Here is an 8,122-nt window from a genome sequence, read left to right on the forward strand (position 1 = left end):
TCTGAGATTTAGATAGTAATTTCAACTACAACATTTGACTTGGAAAAGATTTCACTGCATAATGAGTGAAATGCTCAATCCAGGACATGATAGGTGAGCACTTAGTGAACCAGGGCTTCCTTTCACACTATGATTGACAGTTCACACTGTGATTGACAGTTCACACTATGAATGACAGTTCGCAGTAGGATTGACAGTTCACTCTATGAATGTCAGTTCACACTATGATTGACAGTTCACACTATGAATGACAGTTCACACTGTGAATGACAGTTCACACTATGATTGACAGTTCACACTGTGAATGTCAGTTCATACCAAGCACTGAATCCCTGATTCAAATGATGGTCAAGAACATTGAATCTATGCTTCTGTACATGGCTTTCCTTCATTGGTTGCTACAAAATTATAGAAGTGCTTTTCTGTTCCATGTGCTCCACATGTCTTAAAACCTCATTTATTATTGACATTAAGCCACACTTTTCAAGTCACCTTAGGATCTACATTGTAAGTTTTCCTGTCTTTTGGTCACTTACACCGGTCACTACTTCTCTGAGCTCTGTAACTACTTATCTGCAGAGTATTGTCCTTGAGATAACCAGTTGTGTTTTACCCAGTTTCTCAGTGGATCTAATGAATCTGAATTGCACTTCACATCTGAATTGCACTTTCTCATTTGGACTAGACATGCTATTAATAATTCCAAATAAAGTTAGTGGATCCAAGTGAATCCAACAGAATAGAAGATGGTGCTGAAAATATACCTGTCTTCTTAAATGACCATATTCAAGATAATGGCATCACAGTCCCTTCTCCATATGCTAGTCCATCTAGGCAAAGCCTTCTCACTGACTTGTGAGTCAGAAATATTTCTTCATCTAAGTCAGTGGTTGTTATGGGTGATTCATAACATGTGTGCATTTGAGTACTCATAAGACATGGGAGCTTAGAGCTGCCATGGTCATCAGAAAGCTCTTGCTTCTTCCACTGATGGAGGAGAAAATTGCAGGATGCTTGAAAGAAGGGGAGCAAAGGTAAAAGAAACATCTCTCTCTCTCTCTCTCTCTCTCTCTCTCTCTCTCTCTCTCTCTCTCTCTCTCTCTCTCTCTCTGTGGAGGGGGGGGTGACATAGTACTACTAGTAGTAGTATATACAAAGAGGACAGAGACCAACCTCCAAGAATAGTTCTCTTTAAAATTAATTATTTTAATATAAATATAAGCAATAAATTAATCTGATGGTTGTGTTTCCTTGCTAGTCCCCAATAACCACACAGAAACCAAGATTTATTCCAAACTGCATCTCAGTCACTGAGCAGTCAAATGATCTACCTTAACCTCCTATGCTAATCTGCCTGCCTCCCAGTCCCATCCCATGATACTTGCATCTTATTATTGATCTGGATTTTGAGGCTTCAGATGTCTTTTTTCACTATGTCTTCTTGAACCCTCTTCTCCACCTGATGATCTGACTCTCCCCTCACCTCCTCTCCTCTTGGCTGGTGGACATCCCACCCTATTTTCTCTTCTGCCCAGCCATTGGGTGATCAGGATTTATTGACAAGGCACAAGAATAAATGCTAAGAATTGTTTACACAAGCTTGAGACAGGAGATTCTTGACCTAAGCATTACAATGCCATGTCCAGATTGAAACAAGATATGAAGATAGAGAAATCAGCATTTGAATAACACAAGACAAGCTTTTACACAGTACACAAAAGCATCACACCTACAGTTCTCACCTTCCACCTTGCTGGAGGCAGGGTCTGTTGTTCACCACTTTTCTCTGAGGTTGCAGGGTTTCTCTCTCCTCCACACTCCACCCCTGTCTTGTTGTACAAGTGCTTGGATTGCAGGTATGTTACCATACCTGACTGTGTGGGTGCTGGGAACCTCCATGTAGATCTTTATGCTCACGCTGCAAGTACCCTACCCCCAGAGCCACTCCCATCCTAAACATCACACTCTCCTTTAAGGTTTGATTCTACTGATTTAATGGTTGGTTGATTGGTTGGTTGGTAGGTTGGTGGGTTTGCATGTATGTACATATAGGTACACATGGGAATGTCTGCGTGCCATTGCTCACACTATTAGAGGATAATTTGCAGGAGTCTGATTTTCCCTTCCACATCATGTGTCCTAAGGCCAGAAGAACTCGGGTTGTCAGGTTTGGCAGCAAGCACCTTTACTATGTGAGGCATCTTTCTGGCCTCTGACTTCATCAAAGTTTAATGAACTTACAGTGTTATCATGATGTCATGGTTGATTTTTGCTGCAGTTGTCAACATGCCACAAGCTATAGTTATCCTAGAAGATGGAACCACAATTGAGAAAATACCTCCAAAAGATTACCCTGTAGCATGGCTAGCCTACTCAACGCGGAGGCATCTTCTTAACTAGTGGTTGATGGGGGAGGGGGCAGCTCATTGTAGGTGGTGCCTATTTACAGGTAGGTAATCTGTAGTATATAAGAACTCTGTGATGAGAAGTTCTCGGTTCAGTGGGAGACATCAAAATAGCATCAACCCACCAGTAAGTCATTAAGCAGCACTTCTCTGTGTCTTCTTCATCAGCTTCTGCCTCCAGGCTCCTGCCTTGAGGTCCTTCCTCAACTTCCCCAGATGATGGACTAGAAGCAGTAAGATGAAATAAGCCCCTTCCCGGTCCAAGTTGCTTTTTGGTACGGTATTTTATCACAGCAATACAAAGCAAACTAAGGCATACTCAGTGCATCCCAGTGACCATTCTTCATAGCTGCTGACCATAGTTCCTACAGTCTTACATTAACAGTATGCTTTTCTGGATCTTTTTTAAGTTGACACATGATTTGTTTATCAAACCTTTATCACCAACCTGCGATGGACTAGCTTCTACCCTAAAATATCTTAAAGTGGATGGATATATATGTGTATATATATATATATATATATATATATATATATATATATATATACTCTGCCTAAAGAAGTTCACAGTTTAGTGGGGGGACTCAGAAATGCTGTCATCCATCAGTCTATCTCATGTAAACCAAAGCTATGGTAAATGTAGGGATGTAGGGTAGTAACTGGATAGAATGAGGGAGACTTCCTCAGGGAAGAAAACCTTGAACCAAAAACTGGAGGAGGGAAGATGGACCTTGAGTAGGTAAATGGGGTAACAAGTTCAGGTTCTTCATGAAAAGACAGTGACTCAGACTGTGATGGGTGGAGTAGAGTCAGCAGATAAATACTGTGTAGTGATATCTCATATGATGAGATATGGAACTGTGTGGACAGGAGATCCTTTGGGGTCCTGTCAGTCTCAAGACATTTTTATTTTATTCTAAACAGGATGGGAGGCTGATGACCTTGTATCTCCACCACATGATTCCACCCATGTCAAGTATTGCCTAGTGTGTCACCTACAAAATAAAGCTGTTTATTCTGAGGAAAGTGAGTACCATGTCAGCTGGTCAGAAGTAGTCTGAATGAGTTTCAGTTGGCAATCCCCAGTGAACGTTCCTGAGGACCATGAGGCAAACATGGGAAAGAACTGGAACAGGAGTCAAAATGCTATGTGCGTGTTGAACACAGTCATGCCCCGTCTGCAGGAAAATCTACAGGCTTCCCACAAACCCCAGCAGCATGGTCTTACCTTCAAACCCTGCAACCAGCTGCAGGTTTTCTTATGCCCTGGCCTTCTTCTGAATGTCCATCACAGTTGCAGAAGTAAAATGAATGGTAATAAGAAATTGATTTAAGTTCTGCCCTAGGGTAAAATAATGATTCATTGACGTTTGTAGCGTTTTATTGTAAGTGTGGTGGAAATGATTATTATCTTTAATGGTTAACTGAGTAATTGATTATTGATAAATGAGTACTCTATTCAAGCCAAGATCCATCTTACATCACCTGGAAAAGGATGATGTTCCTTCTCTTTTAATGACCATTAAGTGGTAAATAAGGAAGTGGAAATGTTTCATAACTTACATATTAAGTATCTTGGTCATTTAGCCACCTCCACCATCAAGAGCCATAAGGCAGCTGGGGGTAGGTAGCCAACACACGGAAAGATCAATGACTGTTTTTCAGAGTTTTATTGAAAGTGCATTATAGATTGTCTTGCTTTTAACATTATTACTTCATTGAATAACGATATAAGAGTAGGCCGAGGGGGGAAATTAGAACACAGCTACGCAGGGCCGTCTGTATGGCCGAATGAGAAGTGCGGAGGAAGATGTCCTCCAGTCAAAACTCTAATCCCATCCTCAATTTCATGATCCAGTGCAAGCAAGATTCACCTTTGAAAACCAGCAGCAAGCATGGTGACTGTGCTTGCTGTTTTATCTACTTGCTCCCCAGCCTTACTGCCTCTGTCTTCTGTGGTCCTCGCAGAGTTAATACACTGAACCCCCTCTCCTGGCCTCTTCTTACCTACAAGGCCCTCAAACCACAATGGCTGCCTGCCACCAAGATGCACAGCTCACATAAATCTCCTAAGTACAGTAGTGCTTTCTTCTGCAGTTGTAATTCCATACTACAATTCATTCCTGTTGCTTCAGTGTTTCTGTCCAGTCTGACCCTAGGAAGGAAGCCACACAAGCTAAATGGTTTACACTGCTTCCTGACCTCTGGGCAAGTTCAAGTAAATTCACCTTTGCAGATCATGCCAATTGCATGTTGAACTTCTGGTGAGAGGAGTATCAGGTGGGTTCACAAAGGGATAGACAGTTATATGAACCCATGTATTGAGAGAGGTGGAGTATTGGCTCTGTTGTTGTGAGAGGCAGGAAGATTGGCCAAGAAGACACAAATCACTTAGTTTATAAAGCTGGGTTCAAACCCTTGTTCTTCCTCATCTGTTGGAACACCTTGAGAAGTGACATTCATCCAGAAAGGGGGAGTTACTGTCTCATGAGATTAGCGTAAGGGTTAAAAAAATACTCTTAGTATCATGCCTAAGACAACAGGCTGGCACATGAATAATAAAAAGAAGTCTAATAGTCATCATAATTCTTAGAGAAGTGAGTTACCAAGGCATGTTAAGAATAGTGTGCACCACCCATGATCATTTTGGGTTTTGTGTTTGCTTTATTATAATCTCAAGGAAGCGTTGAATGGGGTAACACTGGGGGGAGGGTCAGGGGGAAACAGAGCTGAAGCATCTGAGAATGATGATCCTCAACGCCATATAACTTTGGCTTGGCTTGAGAATTGAGCTTCCAGAGACCACACTCTTTGACCCAGCCTCTGACAGCGAAGGGATTGACATCCAGCTCGTGAGCACCTTCAGAACAGGGTTCGAGGCCATTCAGCACCTAGATATTCATGTCACCCTCAAAATGATCGGAGGTGGCATAACATGATTATACTTTGCATTGCTCACAGTGGTACAACCACAAAGAAAGAGTTTTTCTTTAAAATGTTTTCTCTTGCGATAGTATCGGGAATGTTTCTGCCTACTACCGCTGTCTGACACATTCAAAACCAGAAATGTTTCCAGACCTAGGCTCTAGAAAGTGCAAATTTAACACCGCCTCTATCTTTTTTTTTTCCTTTACCCTAAGTCTTCCTCTCTTCAATTATTTCTGAGAAAGTAGTAAATAGTGAAAAGGGTTTGACCGCAATTGGAAAATATTAATTTAGTATATCTTCCCTAAGACCATTTCTGGAAGGAAAAAATAGTTATAATTTAATGTTCCAAATATACCATCTCTTTAAAAGTGAGAGGAGACATAATTTAGCAATAAATTCTTTACTTCTAACCCTTGACCCAGAGCTTCAAACCAGCCATATATTATACAGTACACAGTCAAAGTTCAGAGTCTCCTTAAATCATGCAGAGCAGTTACTCTTCTAATGGTCTATTGAAAAGACTACCAATCTACTTTAAATGAAAGAGAAAGGAGTCCATATTTGCCACAGCTCCACCACTGTGCAGGCTGCCTCACTGAAGAGAGAGTGACCACAGAGGTGGTGTGAGAGATCTGCAGTTGAGAGAATGTTGGCAGTTTGTGGCAGAGGAGTGGGCCAGCCCCTGCGTTAAGTTCACGTAAACTATGAGAGGCCTTCTCCACAGTGATTAATTCTAAGCCCTGGTGTTCAAACGGTGCCTTATCTGTCCCAAGAACTCTATGGAGCTTCCCAACACAACATCCAGGGAAAGACTAAACAGACAGAGCCAGCATTGTTCTTTAATGCCCATGAACTACTCTCTGGGATAGACCACATAGTATGTCACAAAGTAAAACAACAGATCCTAAGATCAAAGTGGTATCAGTCTGATTCCCAACATCCATGGTAGAGAGCTGGAAGATGATGCTGGGAGAAAGGCACAAGTGTGTGTGAGTTTAACAGCATTCTTCTGAGTGGCCCGTGGGTTAAATAAATCTTAAAAGCGGACATTTAAAACATCTCAGATGTGAGGACAACAAAGCTCCCTGTGGCATGCTGCAAAAGCAACTTTAACCAAAGAATGTCAGGACCTGGAAGAGCAGTCAGTGCTCTTAACCGCTGGGCTCTTCCAGAGGTCCTGAGTTCAATTCCCAACAACCACATGGTGGCTCACAACCATGTGTAATAGGATCCGATGCCCTCTTCTGGCTTGTCGGAAGAGAGTGACAGTGTACTCATGAGAATGATAACCAGTCACTTGGGTGAGACTTCATGGACATGGTCTCAGTGTTATTGAAAACTCCCTGATCCTTTGGCTCTTAAACTCTTTCTGTCCCCTCTTCTGAAATGAGTGGATAGGGAAGGGCCATGAATTTGAAAGAAATAAGGAGTGGTGTGTGAGAGAATTTAGGGAAAAGAATGGGAAGGGAGAAATGACATAACTACATATTATAATCTCAAAAATAAAAGATTTTAAAAAAGAGAAGGGTTGACAGTATGGTACACCCACACTATAGTACTATACACCTACATTATACTAGTATATACCTACCTGAAAAGTGATGTGATGTCCCAAATATCAGCCTGACAGTCACATCAGGAAAATAATTACAGATCAGATTCAATATTTACAATAGATAAACTATAAAATGATTAGAAAGAAAACAGGGGAAACCAATAAAATTAAAAGATTTCTAAAAATAAAAATCAATAAACTCATAAGTAAATTACAAAAAAAATTGAAAAGACTCAAATATCACACTCACATGCACACACACACACACACACACACACGCGTGTGTGTGTGTGTGTGTGTGTGTGTGTGTGTGTGTTTTAAGTGAAGACTTTCAAAACTGATACCAGAAATAAAAAGTATTACTTGAGGCCATCATGGACAATTTTTGTATTGCATAAACTATTTTATTAAAAATTAAACATATAAGCCAGGCTGTGTTGGTGTCTGTGGCCCATGTTACCACTGAGCACCATGCAGCTGTCCAGAGTCTGTGCTGTGGCCTGAAGCCACGTTGATGCCCACTGCTGCTTCTGGGGGCCATATTGATGTGAGTGGCCTGCACTGGGACCTGAGACCATGGAAACGTCTAGGTCCATGCTGCCATGGAAGGTCATGTCTGGGCCTGAGGTCCTTCTCTGATGCAGCCAGGGTCTATGTTGATGTCTGTGGCCTATGCTAGCCCTGAAGGTCATGTGAATAATGTCCATGGTCTGTACTGCAGCTCGAAGCCATACCGATGCCGGTGGGCCATGCTGCTGCCAGGGAGCCATACCTAGCTGAGCTCCTGCATTGCCACCTGAGGTCGTGTTGATGTCTGTGGTTCAGGCTGCTCCCAGGAGCTTTGTTGGGGTCCTTGGTCCTACTGAAGCCAGGAGTTGGGTTCACAGTGTGTGCTGTTGCCAGAAACCATGTGGAGAACTATGATCTGGGTTCCCGCTGACTGCGAAGAGCAAGGATGATTCTTTTGCTGTGATTATGATGACTACAGATCCACAGTTGAGAGAGAGGGACGTGGAAGGCTTGTCCGACAACCCCGACTCCCACACCACCATCCCTCCTCAAAAAAAAAAAAAAAGGTAACAGTCTAGAAAGAAGCTCCTGAGGAGAACTCTTGAAAAGTGCTCGAGAGATGCTCTAGGGTAGAGCTCCACATTAGTGGCCTCTGGGGGAGAAGTGAGAAGGAAAGGACTCAGTTCTATTTAAAGGAGAATTTGACCATGCACCAGTGAGTGTA

This window comes from Mus caroli, unplaced genomic scaffold (assembly GCF_978045245.1).
Source record: "Mus caroli unplaced genomic scaffold, Mus_caroli_1 scaffold_4, whole genome shotgun sequence".
In the NCBI taxonomy this organism is placed as follows: domain Eukaryota; kingdom Metazoa; phylum Chordata; class Mammalia; order Rodentia; family Muridae; genus Mus; species Mus caroli.